We start from the raw sequence: 21148 nt of genomic DNA, 5'->3' as shown, positions 1-21148 counted from the left end.
AAAAACATGAGAAACCCCAAGTCTCACTGTAGGTCAGAATGGGAATAAAACACATGCATCTTAGTCATCCCGTCCCTTTTCTATTTATGAAGCAAATCTAAGTCTCACCTCTAGCTGCATACTCTGTCTACTTGGGAATATAAACAATTGTCAAAATTTATGTTGGCTTAATGTATTTTTGTTGCTTATGATGAAATGAGTCCTTTTAAAGAAGCCTAGGTAATTCTGTCCTTGTTCATTATGTTCTCCTCCAACCTCTTTTCCAAGATGATAATATTTGTATTAGAACAGTTGTCATTCTGAGTTTTTCATTACTCCCCCTGAGATAGCTGTCAGTACAAATCGCCAAAATCATGTAGCAGAAACTGCATTGCTGTTCTCCAAGATATCCCAAGTTACCAGCATGTGGTTCTCATTTGGAAAGACCGAGAAGGAGCAGTGTTCTCATCATAGCTCCAAACAACAACATTCGCTTGAAAGTAAGAAGTAATGTCCTTAGGAACACATTTTCCATTTTAAGCCAAAATTGGTACAAAAAGGTGCATTCATTTGCCACCTCCAGTGCCTGCCAAGATATAGAGATAGGTCTCCTATGTGGCCTCAATTAATTGAAGAAGTAGAGCTGAAAATGGGACATTTGCATCTGAGCATCATGATATCAGATTGAATCCATATCCTGATTGAAACTGAAGTGTATTTAATGGTTGATAAATTCTAAAGCATTATTTAAGTTTAATATTTTCCAGGCTGCTGCAACACAAAGCAACATTAAAACTACACTAGTATAATTTTCTTACCTACAGCCATGAAGCCACTTACTTCCTGGTGTCTAACATTGACAATAAAATCATAATGAATTTGATTATTTCAATACATTTGATCATTTCAATACATTTGATCATTTCTATTTGACTTTATTGGTTATACGTAGGCATCAGTCATAATTCTGAAATCTCCACAATGCTACTGTTTAGTATAAATGTTATTTGTCTCTTCTATAGAATATCACATGTACAAGTTTTATGTGCCTAATCCTTTTCTAGAATAACAGGTATGCACAGTCTATGTTAAAAGGATTTTATCGGCCAGCTTCTGCATCTGAAAGATTCAGGTCCCAGACCTGTCTTGGTTTCCTTCTAACTTATAGAATTCAGAAAGCAGAAATTATCTGACAAAGTAGACAGAGGAGTTTATATCATAGGTAGCTTACTCTTAGAGAAAAAAATCAGTGGCTGTGAAGTATCTTAAGGAAGTTTGGCTAAATAGGAGGAAGTATAGATCAGAACAGAAATCACGGGAAGTAGGTCTAGGACATGCTACTGTATTAAGCTTATGGCACTGGAATGTGTGAAATAGATGGTCTTGCTCGACACGATATTATGATTTCCTGATAGCAGAAGACAGAATCATGGAGATATTAGTGGAGCAAAAGTAAAGATTTATAATAAGTGGCAAACAGTTCAGCTTCCTATGAAAACCAGGACTCCTGTCCAGATGTGGAAGTAGAAGCAAGCCATATTACTTTTTAAAAGAGTCAAGTTTTTTGCTTAAAAAATTTGGAAACTCAAAAAAGTCTAACTTTTGTAGTTTTTGTTTCTGAGTAGATGTGTTCTTCTGCATTGAAATTAAGCTCAGATTTGATTAAAAAAAAAATCTGCCTTGAATGTAAAAATATTTTTTCTTTTTTCCTTTCTTAATGAAATTTCTCCCAATTGAACCAAATAAAGAAAAAAGAGTTTTAAAAATCTGGGTTTTTTCCTATATCAGAAAATCGTTTCCCATGTTGCTTGTCTTGTTCCATGTTTTTATTTCAATCTGGGTAATTTGATTATTCTGAAAAGGGAAGACTTTCAGTTTCCACAGAGATCAGAGTTTGAAGTGACCATGTTATTTTTTTTCTTAGTGATATTGTTGATTACTCAACTGATTAATCCCTTTTGTCACTGGTACAGTTTATTTCCCAGGACCATAGCTTGAGATGAGGAGCCACAGAAAATCATATGTGCTCTATGACAGCAGGTGGGAAATCTATTTTTCTTCTGTGGAATTCCCAAATGCAGTGATAAAAAAAAAAATAGTTCCCAAAAGCTTTCCTGAATATGCTGAGGAAGGATGCAGATTCAAGGACAGCCCACTCAACTGAGATTGTCTCATCAACCACCCAGAGTCTGAACTGCAGACACAGGCTTGTAGAGGAGTATGGGGAGTTAGGCACAGACAATGGAAACAAGACAGGTGGTGCGAATTCAAGTAGGTATTCTGTAGATATTCTGACCTACCCTGTGTTTGAATCAACTAAACCAAACCTATAAACACTACAGAACAGCTGTACAAGAAATCAATGGATTTGATTATAAGAAAGTTGGCTAACACAATGTCCATCTGAAAGAAGGGCCAGAAGGAGGATTTGGGGAACTACAGACCTGTCAGTTTAACCTTGATGCTGGGGAAGGTCATGGAGCAGATCATCCTGAGTGACATCACAGGGCACATACAAGAAAAACATAAGATAAGGCCCAGTCAACATGGCTTTATAAAAGACAGGTCCCGTTTGACCAATCTGATCTCCTTCTACGACAAGGTGACCCATCTAGTAGATGAGGGAAAGGCTGCGGATGTTGTGTACTTAGACTTCAGTACGGCCTTTGACACCGTATCCCACAGCACCCTCCTGGAGGAGGCACCCTTCTGGCAGCTCATGGACTGGATGGGTGTACTCTTTGATGGATAAAGAACTGGCTGAATGACCGGGCCCAAAGAGTTGTACTGACTGGAGCCAAAACCAATTGACGGCCCATCAAGAATGGCGTTCCCCAGGGCTCAGTATTGGGCCCAGTTCTGTTTAATCTCTATCAATGATCTGGACAAGGGGATTGAGTGCACCCTTAGTAAGTTTGCAGATGACACCAAATTGGGTGGGAGCGTTGATCTGCTAGAGGGTAGGAAGGCCATACAGAGGGATCTGGACCAACTGGATCATTGGTCTGAGGCCAATTGTATGAGGTTTAACAAGGCCAAGTGCTGGGTCCTTCACTTGAGTCACAACAACCCCAGGCAGCGCTACAGGCTAGGGAAAGACTGGCAGGAAAGGTGCCTGGTGGAAAAGGATCTGGGGATGTTGATTGACAACTGGCTGAATATGAGCCAGAAGTGTGCCAGGTGGTCAAAAAGGCCAACAGCATCTTGGCTTGTATCAGGAACAGTGTGGTCAGCAGGACTAAAGAAGTGATTGTGCCACTGTACTCAGCACTGGCGAGGCCCCACCTTGAATACTGTGTTCAGTTTTGGGTTCTTGATCACAAGAAAGACATTGGAATACTAGAGAGAGTGCAGAGGAGGGTGACGAAGCTGGTGAGGGGCCTGGAGCACAAGTCTTAAGAGGAGTGGTTGAGGGAACTGGGAGAAAAGGAGGCTGAGGGGAGACCTTATTGCTCTCTGCAGCTACCTGAAAGGAGGTTGTAGCATGGAGGGTGTTGGTCTCTTCTCCCAGGTAGCAAGTGATAGGACAAGAGGAAGTGGCCTCAAGTTACCCCAGGGGAGGTTTAGATTGGATATTAGGAAAATATTCTTCATGAAAAGGGTTGTGAAGCAGTGGAACAGGCTGCCCAGGGAAGTGGTGGAGTCACCATCCCCGGACGTGTTTAAAAGGTGTTTAGACGAGTTTCTTAGGGACGTGGTTTAGTGCTAGAGTTAGATTTATGGTTGGAATCGATGATCCTGAGGGTCTCTTCCAACTAAAATGATTCTATGATTCTATAAGTCCAGAATCTTTACCTTTAGATGGATTTGGTACCATATTTATTGGTCATTCAGATCATTTTTTTGTTCAGTAATGTTATAAAATATGATGAACATGCTAATAAAACATGTTTTTGTTACTGAATTTTCTCTCAGTGTCTTAATGCAATGTACAGTCATGACTTTTTGTGTTTTTGACACTCTGTGAGACATTATGAATGCAGATACCCCAATGGCAAACAAGGATGGGCATGGTAGGCATCTTCAGGTTTCTAGGCGTGTATTCAGAGGAGAAATCTTTGCAGAAGGAGGAAGAAGTACACATAACTAATTGCAGTAATCATAAAAAACAAAACCTCCGCATAGGTTCCACTGGGAGGTGGAATAGGATGAGGTGGGAGTGGTGGTAGAGATTTCTGCCAGATGTGGAAAGCAGAAGGAGGACAATACTGGCTCATTGTAGGATGCCTGTTTTCCTCCTACCAGTTTTGAACGACTGCCAGGGAAAGAGTATACTCAAGAATAGCTCTCCCTTGAGTGCCTTTGTTCCTACAAAGTATGAAATATAGGCAGGAGGGCTTGGCTATACCTTCAAAATGTGAAGCAGAACTAGTCAAAAAGCTTGAACGTAATCTTTTCTGCTAGTAAAGAGGAATTTGTCCAACAGTTATCATGAAAAATTGTCTAGTTATTTTGTTTTGAGGTTTCCAGCAAAAAGACAAAATATCAAATTAGGTCTCAAGGACTGCAAAAGCAAAACTTTATATATATATATATAAAATTTATTTTCTTCCCTGGTAAAATGTTCGAGGTATTTTTTTCACAACCTTTTACTTTAGTTATTTCTCTATTGTGATTTCTTCTTTCTTTTGTTCTAATAGTAAAAACAGGAAAATAATACAGTTTCATGACAGAAAACCTTTTTGCATCACCTCCACTCCCAAAAAAAACTTCAGATTAGAAAATAATGCTCCATTATATTATTGTAACATTTCAAGCAGAGAACAACTCCCTCAGAAGGCAATGCTCTGACTAGAACAAGAAGAGCCAGATTATTACAGTATCACAGTATCACAGTATGTTTGGGATTGGAAGGGACCTCAAAAGATCATCTAGTCCAATCCCCCTGCTGGAGCAGGAACGCCTAGGTGAGGTCGCACAGGAACATGTCCAGGCGGGTTTTGAATGTCTCCAGAGAAGGAGACTCCACAACCTCCCTGGGCAGCCTGTTCCAGTGCTCTGTCACCCTCACTGAGAAGAAGTTTCTTCTCAAATTTAAGTGGAACCTCTTGTGTTCCAGCTTGATCCCGTTACCCCTTGTCCTATCATTGTTTGCCACCGAGAAGAGCCAGGCTCTGTCCTCGTGGCACTCACCCTTTATATATTTATAAGCATTGATAAGGTCACCCCTCAGTCTCCTCTTCTCCAAACTAAAGAGACCCAGCTCCCTCAGCCTTTCTTCATAAGGGAGGTGCTCCACTCCCTTAATCATCTTTGTTGCCCTACGCTGGACCCTCTCCAGCAGTTCCCTGTCCTTCTTGAACTGAGGGGCCCAGAACTGGACACAATATTCTAGATGGGGTCTCCCCAGGGTCAAGTAGAGGGGAAGGAGGACCTCTCTCGATCTACTAACCACCCCCCTTCTAATACACCCCAGGATGCCATTGGCCTTCCTGGCCACAAGGGCACAGTGCTGGCTCATGGTCATCCTGTTGTCCACCAGGACCCCCAGGTCCCTTTCCCCTACACTGCTCTCTAATATGTAATTTTCCAACCTATACTGGAACCTGGGGTTGTTCCTGCCCAGATGCAGGACTCTACACTTCCTCTGGTTAAATTTCATCAGGTTATTCCCCTCCCAACTCTCCAGCCTGTCCAGGTCCTGCTGGATGGCAGCACAGCCTTCTGGTGTGTCAGCCACTCCTCCCAGCTTAGTGTCATCAGCAAACTTGCTGATAGTACACTCTATTTCCTCGTCTAAATCGTTAATGAATATATTGAATAATATTGGTCCCAGTACTGACCCCTGAGGCACTCCACTAGATACTGGCCTCCAACTAGACTCCTCACCGTTGACTACCACTCTCTGGCTTCTCTCCTTAAGCCAGTTTGCAACCCACCTCACTACTTTATTGTCTAGACCACACCTCCTCAACTTAGCTGTGAGGATGCTGTGGGAGACTGTGTCAAAGGCTTTACTGAAGTCAAGGTAGACCACATCCACCGCTCTGCCATCATCCATCCACCTTGTTACATTCTCATAAAAGGCTATGAGGTTGGTCAAGCATGACTTACTCTTGGTAAAGCCATGCTGACTGCCGCTAATAACCCTCTTATCCTTGATATGCCTTGAGATGGCACCAAGGACAAGCTGTTCCATTACTTTCCCAGGGACGGAGGTGAGGCTGACCGGTCTATAATTACCCGGGTCCTCCTTCTTGCCCTTTTTGAAGACTGGAGCAACATTTGCTTTCCTCCAATCCTCGGGCACCTCTCCCATTTCCCAAGACTTGGCAAAGATGATGGAGAGAGGTCTAGCAATGACTTCAGCCAGCTCCCTCAGCACCCGCGGATGCATCCCATCTGGACCCATGGATTTATGGATGTCCAGACTATTTAATTGCTCCCTAACCCAGTCCTCATCAACTAAAGCAAACTCCTCCATTGACCTGGCTTCATCCGGGGTCTCAGGGGTACAGGGCTCCCCAGGACAGCCTCCAGCCGAGTAGACAGAGACAAAGAAGGCATTCAGTAATTCTGCCTTCTCTGTATCTTCTGCCACCAGGGCACCCACCCCATTCAACAGTGGGCCTACGTTGCCTCTGGTATTAGTTTTATCTGCTATGTATTTGAAAAAGTTCTTTTTGCTGTCCTTGACCCCTCTCGCCAGCTGTAATTCTAAGGAGGCCTTGGCTATCCTAGCTGCCTTCCTACATCCTCTAACAGCAGCCTTATATTCCTCCCAAGTGGCCAGCCCTGCTTCCATGACCTGAAAACTCTCCTCTTCTGCTTGAGCATACCCAACAGATCCCTATTCAACCACGCAGGCCTCCTGGCTCCCTTCCTTGACTTCCTACGTGTGGGGATGCTCTGATCCTGAACGTGGAAGAAGCAATCTCTGAATACAATCCAGCTATCTTGGGCCCCTTTTCCTTCAAGCAGTCTTGCCCATGGGATTTCCCCCAGCAATTGCTTGAAAAGGCCAAAGTTAGACCTGCTAAAGTCCAGGGTTGCAATTCTACTTGCTATTCTGTTCCTGCCACACAAGATGCTGAACTCCACCATCTCGTGGTCACTGCAACCCAGGCAGCCCTCAACCTTTACTGCTTCGACCAGACCCTCCTTGTTAGTGAGGATGAGATCCAGCAGTGCACCTCTCCTATTTGGCTCCTCCACCATCTGCATGAGGAAGTTATCATCAGTGCACTGGAGGAACCTCCTGGACTGTGGCTGGCTGGCTGAATGGTCCTTCCAGCAAACATCAGGGAAGTTAAAATCCCCCACAACAACCAGGGCCTGTGACTGTGAGGCCACTCTCAGCTGCCCACAGAAGGCCTCATCAACTTCCTCAGCCTGATCTGGTGGCCTCTAATAGACGCCCACAACAGTGTCACCCCTGCCAGCCTGTCCCTTGATCCTGACCCGTACACTCTCAACTCGCTCGTCATCCACTCCTGGGCAGAATTTAGTACACTGTAGTTGCTCTCTCACATAGAGAGCAACTCCACCACCACGCCTGGCTGGCCTGTCTTTCCTGAAAAGGGCATAGCCATCCATGACCACATTCCAGTCATGTGAACTGTCCCACCATGTTTCTGTAATTGCCACCAGATCATAATCTCCCGACCGAGCATAGGATTCTAACTCCTTCTGCTTATTCCCCATGCTGCGCGCACTGGTGTACAGGCATTTCAGGGAGCGAGCAGAGCACACCAATTTCTCCCTAGGGGCATAGGAGGCCACCCGGTCCTCATCAGTTTTAGAATGCTGTCCCACTGGGACAAGCCCAGCTACAACCCCATCCCCCTTATTATCTGACTCTTCCTAATATGTAGAGAGCCCTCACAGCCCTCGCTGGTGCTGTTGTGTTGTGTTGCCTTGAAGAAGGGACAAGGAAAGTGGCTGCAGCCTTTTCCTTCTCTCACACTCATGCCATCCATGGTGCAGAGCTAACTTAAGCATCTTCAAAGAGAAAAGATTCAGACAGAGGGACCATAAATCTATCTGAAATTGTTCCTGTGGTGGTAGATTGTTAACATATTGGCATACCCTTGTGTTTGGCTTTGTTAACAGCTTGGCATTCTACAAAAAAATAAATCAGGCCTTTAATTTAGACACTAACTTTATGCCTTGAAGTTTCAATAATTTCACCCAAGATGTTTAAAATGTACTCATTACCTTTGCAGAACACATAATCAGATACTACTAATAACAATACTACCTAATTAGTTTTTGTTTTGGCTAGAGCATATTTCTCCAGTCCTAATGATTATAATAAAATATAATGTGTCAATTGTTGCACAAGAAAATAATTAAAGAACCTTAATACTATAATGGAATTCTGTTCCTGCTTAGATATGAAATTACTTATTCTGACACAAGTTTGTAGAGTTGGAATTCAATGTCATCACATCTAAACTAAACCTGCCATAACTTCAGCAGAGATATCTTTGCAAGTGACTGGCTTTTCTTCTTGTAAGAACAAACATGCAGCAATGTTTCAGTCATACTTAAAACTGGATTCAACTCCCTACAGATCTGGTTTCTATGATTGTTGTATCAAGCTCGAGTTCACTGTAGAGAAAAATGTCAGGTTCTGTTCTATATGTGAATCATAAGTCTCTGATTAGACTGGATCTCTGTTCCTGATATGAGTATATTATATCTCCATAGTAACGTAACAATTCTTGGCAGATTAATAATAATAATAACAAAAAACCACACTGTGCATGAAGCCTTGTCTAAATGTGTCCTGGGAGAAGATCTGGTAGTTAAGAGCAAACACATGACAAAAAAAGAGTACCATCAGTACAATACCAATCCAGCTGGCATATTTATTTGAGAAAATGTTATGCTCTTTGTAGCAAAACTCCAGAATTTATTGTATTAAAAAATTGTATTAAAAAAAATGCCTTAACAGATTCCAAACAGAACAGAAACAGAAGAATTAGGGCAACAGTTCAACACAAGGCATGGAAAGAAATTATGGAGATCTTGGAAAGAATCCTTTTGTTCATCATCTTTCTGTCTCAACAGAAGAAATTTCTTGAAACTTGTTTTCGCTAGGAAAGTATAATTGTACTGTGATCTCCATAGGCTGATTATGGTTTCAAATCAGTTTTCATGTGTGTACTGCTCCCTAAGCAAATCTATGTATGGGAATTAAGCAAACCACATACAAAATCTGTTAACTGGAATTTGTCCAAGAATTAAGGTAATATTTGCTAGCTCCACTTAATTACTGGAATGTAATAAACACAGGCAGGTTGGAAGTTAAAGTGGACAAAAGAAAGCCAGGCTTCCATTTCATGGTGTCAGACTTACCTTTTGAGCAAATTCCATACCTACTTATGCTTTGCTTCTGTACAGAATGTAGCTGTTCTTCTCACTGAATTCTGCTGAGGTCCTGCAGGGCTTAATTTGTTTCAATATGCATTCAAATTTTCTGATGGTATTGCAGAATGTCCTGTATTAAACTTGCTTTGGAAGTCCACTTAAAAACATACTCTCAGTTTACGTGAACTCAACTGCCTTAAGACTGAGCAAACTTTGGAAGTGAGGTGGACCCACCTCTTGGCAAACTCCAGTTAAATTGTGCCAGTTAATGTCATGTCTGAATTTGGTCTACTGTCTACAGAGACCTTCAGTACACTTGGCTAATTATATTACAAAATTGTAAGAACAGAATTTTGTGTGTAATGCAGAACAAACTGAGCCTTTCCATATTAGGGGATCATGAACCATGACACCCAATTTTGTTTGAGCTCTGGCTACTTAACACAGGTAAACAGGTCTTGCTATTAATTACTTCTGCTTCTCCCTTTCCTCTGGGTTAAGCTCGTTGCCCTGTTACTCTTAAATCTGTCGGCTTTGTGCACCAAGTTGCCCTTAGTGTTCAATGATGAAATGAAGCTTGCAAAACTAAAATATAGAAAAAAGCATGATTTATTTGTAGCAAGGAAACCACCATTAGGCAACTCAAGCACTAAAGTAAGTTTATTCCAAAGTGTTATAAAATAGTCTCAGCTTTGGAGCCCAAATTGTCCTTGTCCAGGTGACAAATCTCATACCATGAATTGACTTAAAATTGCTACTTCTCTCTAGCCTCCTTTCCTTCTCTAGCACAGTATATTCTCACATAGTCCTTACTGAAGGGACAAACATAAAGTGTAGATGTTGCCATTCAAGAGAAATGTCTAATTTCTATAGAGAGGCTTCGCTTTCCACTGGAATGGGTGTGTTGCTAGAACAGATACCAGGCATAGGATCTATTCTTAGCAGTTATGGAGGGCTGAGATTTCTTCATCACAAATTGAATTTAATATAGAATAGTGATCAGGCACTCTAATTAAAACTAAAGCAACCTAGCAAGTAGGAAGAGCTTATCTGAATAGTTGAGTTCTGCTGCCTTCCAGTGAGTAGAAGACAACGGATCATTTCAAGTGAAAAAGTTTCTCATGTCACTGGCTCAGTACGTTTAAATGAAAGTGGCATTGGACGAATGTTTCTTAAAACTTAGTTGAGCAGATTCCCTTCACTCTGGTTTGACAAACACCTTGTAGGCCATTTGGAAAGGTAATTGTGGCTGCAACATTCTGGAAATACCATTATAGTCTAAATGTTCATTGATTTTTCAGGTCTGTGGGGTGGTAGGAAAACCCTTTCATTTCCACTAACCTAACAAGCTGCTTGTGAGGTGCTGTAACTGAAGCAGAACAATGTCACATCCAGGCTACTCCCTGATGGGTTCATTTCATAATTAACACAGGCAGGATCAGAAGTGAGATCTCACTCCCACTGAAAACCGTGATAAATCATTTTCTCTACTGAGCAAGATGATTACCACAAGATTAAAGCACTTAGCACACAAGCTGAAACTCACTTCTCTACACGGCCAGGTGGAAAAGATATGTTTAAGTCCTAATTAAAGCCTTATGGATTCTCATGAGACTGAAGTTGTTCATTTACCTCCTGTCAGTCCTGAAATCCTTAAGTTTCAGACAGAGAATTATTCTGACTCTCCTGGGTGTAACACAGCATAACTTTGTAGATGTGAACATAATATTTGGCTCCATGAAAGTTAGATATCTGACGCTTCTCAAATATAGTTCTTCACAGTATGACAGTAACAACATAATGCTGTTGAGGTGGCAAAAGCCTCTCCAAAGAAATCTTGTGCTGCCATGGGATGCGAACGGGATATTCCATCAAACAACTGGATATAAGGATGTCACTTCAGGTGACGTATGTAGAAAATACACATCTGGGATACATTTATCCTTGGAGATTTAACACCAAAGAAACACATAATAGTGACAGCAGTTTCTCTGTTTTAAACATTAAAAAAGACCAAACTAAACCAAACCAAACCAAAGCAGAAAAAAACAAAATAAAACAAAACAAAACAAACTAACATGAAGGCTCCAAAATAACTGTGCAATAAGTTCGATACGTTTGCAGTTGCATTGAACAAAGGAAGGAACATGTTATTAACCTAAACTGATCACCTTATGTCAAGTGATGAGAAGAAAAAGAGAAGTACATAAAAGAAACTGGTTTATTTTTCTTTTTTAGATGAAAAGTAAGACATTGTATGTTAATATCGGTTAGGAAAAAAATTTAGCCACTTGAACAGTATATGAATACTCCTCGCCAAAGACCAATAAAAAAGTTTTTCTTTAGAACAACACATTTCTTCCAGAGTTGATAAGTAATCATTACAAACACCTCTGAAATTCTGATGTTTTAAAATAATAAGATCCTAAGCAGCTTGAACAGACTGAATTCTGAAGAACGGCTGTTTTGCTTTCCCCCTACAGCACTAACAACTGTAAGCTCAGATATAGTGCACAAGCCAGCTCTCATTTAATAGTCCTGTTTGGGAAATGACGCTTAATATTAATAAATGAAACAATAATCTAAACCACAACAGACCTCTGGTTTCATTTTACACAATAAAAATCCTTTGTGAGCTAGTGGTAGTTCATTTTATAGGCACTGGGACAGCAGCAGGGGGACAGATGCTTCATCTGGAGGAAAGCTTTGAAAGATGCTGTTATCAGCACTCTCTGGCTAGCTAAGCTTTGATATTTTGCTATAATATCAATCAGTGAATGTGAGTTATGCTTTGTGGTGCTAGGTACCGCCAGAAGAGACCTGATATTTTAAAGAGTACTCAGTCATGCCTTTTGTAGAAATATTTAGTAAAACCTGAGCCTTACTGCATGTCTTTAGATAGTTGTCTTAAGATGTCTAAGTTAAAAATTTTAGTTACTTCCTATGAATTGTTAGCCAGGTTTCCTGAGCACATATGATGTGTTTATTTGAATTCCTAATAACTTTTGAACTTCTCAGACAATTGCAGGACAAAGGAGTGAGGATCTTCAGGATATTGTTTCTACAAGTCTCTTTAAAGTTATATCTTATTAGATACAAGGAAGTTCAAATACACATGTCAGGTCATCAAAAATCAGACCCTATCCACTGGTCATAGAAATACTGACTTTTTCTGTAAGTGTCCTTCCAGTACATACCTGATTCTACATCTATTTACATAATTAGCTTTATTAAACTTGTTTAAACTTCTGCATAAAATGTCAGGACATCTTTGTTTTCCTAGCAAAGGCATAAACAAGTTAATGTAAAAAGTGGGATGAGATTTCCAGCTGGCCATACATGGATGAGTTCCAATGTGGGATCTTGACTGTTTCAATCTGCAAAGCCTTCCCAGAGTGTCTCACTCAGCAAGTGGTTTGGTTTGCTGAGTTGCCATGATGAGTAACTCTCAAACGGTCCAGGACAGTCTCTCAAAGCTTTCATCCAAACACAGTTACATCTCATTGCACAAAGGTAGAAGAAATGAGAAGCAAACTTAAGATTCACAATATTGGTCAAAACAAGAATGACTAGTATTTGTTTACCCCCTTATCGCTTTTAGCTAACATGAAAAAAAAAAAAAGTGCCACTGGGCTTTGATAACAACCAAATGGCACAATACTGTGCAAATTTTTAATCTTTATTTACTTTAAAGAGAGGATTAAACAAACATTAAATCTAAAGTAGCATGCCTGATACAAAACATTGGAGGCAATATTTCCCTCTGGAAATCTAACAGCAGTAAAGTTTGGCAGATCCAAGTCCTACAAATTGATCTCACCTCTAATTAAAAGTTATGCTGAAGAGATCATTTTAAATGTCACATTAATGGCACTTTACCTTTCCTCCTCTGTATTACATAGGTTTATTCTGAAATTCACAAGCTATGAAAGCCAAGAAGAACCACATAATCCACAGTCTGAATTCCTGTAACAGGGATCAACACAGACCCCTGTTCAGTCACTACTGCTCCAGGCTCTTCATTCTGGCTGTCAGGGAATATGTACAGGGATACACTAACTGTGATTTTATAAGTTAAATTCTATCCCCAAAAAAACATATGGAAAGTCTTCCCCATAGCTTGACTATATAATTACTACCCAAATATTTGGCTATGATGAACTTTCACCAAATATGAAGAAATACAGAAGAACATGGTGATATTTGCTTTGCACATCTCTGTGTTCAGGATCTGCAGTGATGTTATTTGATGAAGTGGTCTGTCTCTAGGGCTCTGAGTAACTCTTCATTTCATTACATCTGACCAGAGATAGATTCAAAATGACATGCAAGCACACTGTAATTGAGGCAATCAGCAGTGCTGCTACAGATACCAAAAGACAAATGAGCAAATATACCAGACTGCATTATCAGTTAATTTGCAAACTGGGAGAAATCAGATTTTCCAATAGACCTCATAGCAGAACTGATTCTTTTCCAAGGTGCAAGAATAAGCATTAGCAGATGAAAACGAGCTGTAGTGTATTCATGAGTAGTATTATCCATCCTACCAGTATTCTCTGTCTACAGTGGTAGTCTCAAACTATGAACTGCATCTACTTATGGTCCATGGACTGTTTCTAAGAAATCCATGAAATATAGTCAAGAAAGATCTACTATCAGTAGCTTGTTTTGACTCAAGAAGCAAAAGCACCTTCTTTGAAAAAACACAGAATATTTGCAAACTGAAAAAGGTTAGGAACTACTATTTTAGGAGTCTGTTGTCTTGTTCCCTGCATTAGCAAATTTATAGGACAGTTGGCTCCTGAAAAGGAAGACAAGCTGAGGCAAATGGAAGAGAAACGGATGTATATATAACAGATTAACTTCAAATATACCTGCATAAAAGGATTGTGAAATAATAGTATTTGCCCTAAGAATGTTACAATGATATTACATTTCTTTCACTATTTTTCCATGAAGAATGATACTGCCTGAATCCATATTTGAGTAATGAATCTGGTGAAGTATATGGAATTGCTTACTATAAAGTCACCAATGTATAATTCGCTTTCAAACCTGCCGGCACAAGGACATTAAACTGCAACCTAGAGAATTCTCTGTGTAGTGTTGGAAATATTGAATTTAACTATACTATATCCCATGCTTGGTGGACATAGTGACTATAGTAGGTGGGAGAATCTGTATGTTTGGAAACGTAGATTATAGCATTAAATTAGGAGGACAATAGATTAGCACTGTGGGTGTCAGTCCATTGCTCAGAGCAACAGAATTGGCAGCTGTAACTTCTAAACCTGCAAAGAAAATGCACTTTCACTACGATGTCTGTGTTTCACTTGTCTTTTTCTATGTGTTGCTTACACTCATAAAGCTTTTTAAAATAATTTGTAGTGTTTTGCACAACATCTCAGGTTTAACCCCAGTTCACAACCTGGAAAGTTACCTAGAACCTGCTGCTTTACCTCTTGTATTTTATTTGTTCCCAGAGGAAAAATATAACCAAACACAAATCTCCTGTGTGTTATGTGCTTGTCAGGCAGACAAAACCAAAATTTGCTTCCAGACAGCTGAGACATAAGTTAATGATCCTTCATTTTTGTTTTTCTGTCTTCTGGCATCCAACAGTCTTTATCCAACCTTAACAGAACTTCTGCATAGCTTTTCTGGGGACAGGTTTGCTATTTAACTAAATTAAAGTTGAAAACCATTATACACCAACCCATACTGATTTTTTTTTTCTTCAGAATCAGTGTCCAAGGCTTTCTAGAACACGTGTTTGTGGTGCAAACTGCAGATATGCCATGTTCCTGGAAACAGATGCAGGTATATATAGACTGGTCTGTCAACGTTTTTCTTTTACTGGAAACAGATTCTCAGAAGACTTGTACAAGGATGGTGAAACTCAACAAGATATAAGCACTGTGGCTATATGCAGCAAGACAGATCTCATCCACTATTAGAAACTGTGGATAAACCTAATTTGCTGATTGACCCTTAAATTTTAAATTATGCACTTGCACCTAACTCAAATTTTTTGAGATCCCTTACTTTAAAACTTACAATTTGCTGACTTTTCACAATACACAGATCAGCATATTTTTCTTCTAATCATGGCCTAAACCATTATATCAGTAAAGATGTCTGGATTACACATTAGGTACTTTGATCCTAGCTTCACTCATGAGAAAAAAATAAAATTAAATTTTAAAAAAATCTGGCCCATGAAACCTGCATTGCCTTGTTCTTGAAATTCCTATCTTGGCTTCACATATTCCTCAATTACTCAAAAAGTCAGTCAATAAGGACAGATATATTCCTTTGTATCTGGGGCCAAGTATGCACTTGTCTGAGGTCTTAGCATGAATTAAAGTTGAACTAATGGTTGCCCAAACTTAGTGCTGGCAAGTGACCATTTCTCCTCCCAGCTCATGGAAGCCAGTCCTTGCACATTTCTGCAATACAGAGTGGGTCCTATGTGTTTCATCTGTTTGTTCATGTCCATACTTATTAAAACTGATGGAAAGTCTGCTCTGAGCCTGGCACTGTGTGTAGGGGCGGCTCATGTTTGGGCTTGTCCCGGACTCTTGCTCAGTGTCTGAGCCCACAAAGTCATGATCTGAAGTGATGGCGTTGGAGCCCTGCTTTGAAATGCACCCAAACACCACATTTAAACCTGGCACCTAATCAGATGTGCATTTAGCAATCTAGCAGCACCCTCCTGACAGGTTTTTAAGGCAAAGAGCATAAGGAGGAATGCCACAGTGAATGGAGTATCACAAATGAGTAACAACCTAGCTGCAGTGAAGGCTGAAGCAGAGGAATAGCAGCACTTTGCAAGCAGTTCAGCTCACAGCATGCACCCATTGCACTGTCAGCCTCTGGTTCCAGGGAACTGGGCATACTCACATTTCAGAGCATTTCTGTGTTCTCTCACAGGAACAAGATATGATAGAGTGATGCTACCATCCCCACCTCAAATCTGGTTTATTTTTAATGTTCACACCATGCTCATTAGAGTCACAGGCTCCGGTCTTGAACACCGCCTTAGTGTTCCCAGGGAACAAGAGCACAGCTGGTCTGCACAGTGTTTTAGAGAAAGGTGAGGATCTTTATGTGGGAAAAGAAATCTACCTGTGTGTTAGGTTGTCTGAATAAACACAGATTTTTTCTGTTAACCACAGCACTGTTTATTGGAGGCAATTTGCAAAGGGTATTAGGATATTTTGCAAAGGATAATGCAGAGGGCATTATCTTTATATGTAGAAATATCTGTACACATTTTCTTGTAGCAAATGTAACATTGCTATCTATTAAATGTTGGTCTTAAAAAACTGAGTTGAAAGCCCACCAGAAGGCAAGCTTAAGAATAGCACAAAAAGGCTTTTTACAAGTTTCCACATGTAGTTTTGTCTTTGCACTTCCACCTGTATCATTTGTACTCCACTCCTTGCTTTCTTCGAAACAAAGGCTGTCAGCCATATCCAATTGTCTCATAGTTTTGTGATATACTGCAACCACATGGGGGTTAGGACAGAAATAGTCAACTCCCCCATATTTATGGTCTACACTCAAGGAATGGGAGACTCTGTTGCGAAATCATGCACCATGACAGTGCCACATAGATCAGCACAAGATGAATTTTGCTCATGATAATGTGTGTAAAAGATGACAAACATTAATAAACTTTGTGATACAATACAACTAATTACATGACAGAACATAATTTTGCTTTTCCTAAAATAGATGGGGTATTTTTTACTTTCATTGTTTCTTATTTTAAAAAATAGTAACTAATAGAAGTATGATGGAAGCCAAATATAATCTAAATGCATGAAGAGCAAAATGTGAAAATAACATCAGCAAAGCACTGTCACCAGTATCCTGATGCTGCATGAGATATCCAGTTAGGTCACTCTCAACTGTGTTTTCTATCATCTGGAAGAAGATTGGCAATACTGTTCAATACAGGGAGCAATCTGCAGAAGTGTGGTGTTCCATGTGTGCAAAAGACTGTTTCAAGTCCACTAAAAAGAAACCTCAAGACAATAAAATAAAAAAGATACACTAACCATTGCAACCAACTAAGGTTGCTACAGTACCCATTACTGGCTTCTCCCCTGAGAAAAGGCCGATATACTAGCAATACAAACTAAAGCAAGACATGTAATTGAAAATATTTCTGAAACTTACAGTTTTCTATGGCTCAGGACATAATGACCAATTTCTTAAGCAAAATGCATCAAAAGTGATGCTGAAAATTAGAAGAAGAAAAAAGGGGGAAGGGAGAAGCAGGAGATGTGATGACTGAGTCTCTAGGTCCAGTATTCATTCCTGTGTTTAGCTTATAGCTAAAAGCAAAGTTTAGTGCTTCTGACTAAACAGCCGCGGCATTGGGACCATCTCTTCACAGAGATGCCTTGCTCATACTGGTGTCCTGATCCCTGTTTCTCACTGTGAGGAGGATGCTGAACCCTGGGAAGTGGCATGTCACAGATTTCAGGAGATGATGGATCTTTCTTTCTACTTTAAAAAGGTAAAATGGAGCAGAAGCTCCAGAGTTTAAAACAATCTTTCTTCCATACACACACACACCCCACCTGTGTGCACTGCAAGCAACCAGTCAATCTGTATCAGTTGCCTTTTATAGCTGTACTGCCTGGCTTAATGTGAAAGCCTTCCAGACAGAAATTGTCCTGAGAACCACAGTATGGACTGGCTGTACTGCTTACTGCCAGGATGTAGGTTCTGGCTAGTTAAAAGTCTCAGGGCTTTAAGCAGAGCAGCAGGCACTGATTGTAAGACAGGCTGGCCAGGCACCTACAGGGTCAGCCTCCTCCTCCTCACCTGGTCCCTCACCCCTATTCTCCTCCAAGCTGTGCGTGGACATGTAGCAGATCTCTCCCTCTCTCCCAGCTGCACCTAGGTAAAGGCCCTTCCCAGCACCTCCTGACAGCCGTCCCAGCCTATGTCAGTTTGCTATTTAGGACAGCATGTGATGAAGTTGTTCTTTTACCCTCTCTACTGCACTGTTGAAAATCTGATGTATGGGGCATTTCTTGTCATTAGCTATTTTCCAAGTCATTTTCCAGATGACTATTCAAGGCTAATGAGGTCAAATTTCTTTTCATCAGGTCATCACAACATTTATTACCTTGAAAATAGTTCTAGTCTGAACCTATGATATTTTCCATAGGCTCCAAAGGTTTCTTGAACATATTTCTTGCACTCTGTTTCTCTGCCTTTTTCTCTCACACAGATACAAATCTTTAGATTAAAGACTAAAGATATTGAAAAGTATTTAAATAATTAGTTTTTAGCCACCCCAAGAGTGAACATAAAGGCAACCACAAAAAAAGACAAGAAGCCAGCACTCTCTTGCAATCCTTTGCAATCAATGTGTTGATTAAAGAAAATGTTAAACTGTAGGATATCAGCCAAGTCTGTAGAGGATTTATTCGAACAACAGATGAAATAATAATAATAAAAAATCTAATTACACTTTGCTTGCATCTTTACTGAATAAGAAATACAAAAGGAAATTTATCTTTGTTGTGGTTCAGATTTCCTCATCCTGCTCAAATCTGCTCTTAATTTAGAAATATGTTGGTTTCTGCTTTCACATTTTCATTAAAAGTTGCTTAAACTTCCTGGATCTAAAGGAAGCCTTGGGCTTGGCCATGACAACAAATGTCTCTTGGAACAAAGCACTGGAACCACTGGGATACAGAGGACCAAATTCAGACCTTATGCATGGGCAGGGAAGCAATCCATGGGCAGGGTGGATCTCTTGTATATGTCATAAAGTGATGCTGTGTAAGAGAGATGCTGTGCCCAGGAAGAGGAAATTTGGGTATCCTGTTCACCTGTGTCCCTTCTGTTCTTTTTCTTTCCTGAGTCACTCAGACAGGTCATTCCCATGAAAGTCTTATGGGCAGTTCTGTTCCTTTGTCTTTAGCATTTCTATCCTTGGCTTATTTCCTTTCCTCTTTCCTCTGTCATTCATCCCTTTTTACCCTCTCCCATTTCTACTTGATATCTTTCCTTCCTTACTTCTTCTGTCTCTTTATCTGCTCCTCCTTCACTCCCACACAGAGCTCTGGCCACCCTCCTCAGTTCCCATGTGGTCTCTCCACGATCCTCCTTTCATTCCTCTCCTGTCTCTGTTCCTCTGCTTCATTTTTTCCTCTGTCACTTTTTGTTATTCTTTTTTAAGCTGCATATTCTTTTTTTTTTTCCACTTCAGCACCTCATCCTTCATATATTTTGTCTTGCATAAGATTTCTTGAAACCTATATAAATGAGCAACAATAGAATTCAGACTCCTGGGATAACAGTAAGAGATGGGCTAGAGGACAAGCTTCCTCACTCAGTGCTGAGCATTCAACAGGAAGAAATGCACTACAGACTGAGAGAAGCACACCTCCCATCTGCAGAGCATTAAAGACACGATATGTGCAGAAACTGCTCTGTCATATGGTGCTGAGCAGAAATAGGATTTGTTAGGTGGCACTTAACCAAGCACATGCATCTGTTGCGGGGTCACCATATTTCTCAAATCCTCCTTAGCTGATACTCACATTGAGTCCCACTTGGTTAAAACATGACATTCAGTTGCTCTGATCATGGATTTGATGCATTAAGAAGTTAAGAGTTTGTCATTGATGGTATAGGGCAGGAGTTTTCATTGGATTACAGCCCACTAGGGGAAAAAAAAAAAAAAAAAAGAGCTATGAAGTAATATCCTGTAATTTACAGTATGTCTCATCGTGGTTTTTACTGTCTTCTTTGTTCTGGGTCTTGGTCCCACTGATATCCCAGTCTGCGATCTCAGAAGACTGAACCCAAGCTGTGGGTTCAGGAAGACTACCTGGGGAGCTATACATCAACAGAGACAGAGCTGCTCCACATGTAGTGGTCAAAATGGGGTTTGGCAGACACCAGCCTTTGTGTGAAATGGCTAGTAAAAAGATAGAGATATGCTAGGATATTATTTTAGGTTTGAGGATGTTTGTATTCAGTCTCATGGAAGGCTTGTTTTGCAAGCTGGAAAAGTGCCCTGTGTATTTCTTCAGGTCACTAATTCACACTGCTTCAACTGTGCTGCATAAGCAAAATCTAGTATAAATACCCTTACCCATATTGTGGTTCCCCTGATGTTTTGTGTCCATACAGTGCTAAATCCATTAGTTTATCAAACTCAAGTCCTGTTAAATGGAAATGTACCACTTCTTTGCCTCATACAGGAACAGCAAGGTACTCAAAGACTTTAAAATGACACTCAGATTAAACATTACAAATTAAAGTTCAGAACCTTGACTTCTTTCAAACATGTATGATTTCTTTTTAAAGTTGGGGGAAGAGCAAGAATGCTGCTACTTTTCACAACATCTAATCTGAGGATAAAAATTGATGTCAAAATGCTATTTTTCAGTGTTGACACTTCATGCTTTTTAAATAAAAGAAAGGAAGTTTTGACATAAAAATAACCACTAAACCAAAAAAATACTTTTAAAAGTGAAATTTCAGGGAAACTCTCAATCACAAGAAATTGGTCAGTCATGGTTTAGTAAAAAAACTGTTTCTCAATGGAAACTTCATTCACCAATATTTTTTTTTCCCTGATTGACTTTTTAGAACAGTGTCCTGGTTTTGTTAAAAACAGGACCAGTTCCTCTTTCAGTGAATTTTCCTTTCAGCTGTTCTTCTAAGTAACTGCACTTTTCTGAATTTAGCTGTATGTTTTTTCAGGTGCTGCACTCCAGAGCTGCTAACGGTCGCAATGATACACAGAAGAGGTCCAGGTTTAAACTTATTGCTATGGCAGCCAAGGTTAGTGATAAATTTTGCACATCCC

This window comes from Columba livia, chromosome 3, assembly GCF_036013475.1.
Source record: "Columba livia isolate bColLiv1 breed racing homer chromosome 3, bColLiv1.pat.W.v2, whole genome shotgun sequence".
NCBI classification, from domain to species: Eukaryota; Metazoa; Chordata; class Aves; order Columbiformes; family Columbidae; genus Columba; species Columba livia.
The sequence above is the reverse complement of the archived record's forward strand: the minus strand, read 5'-3'. Positions refer to the sequence as shown.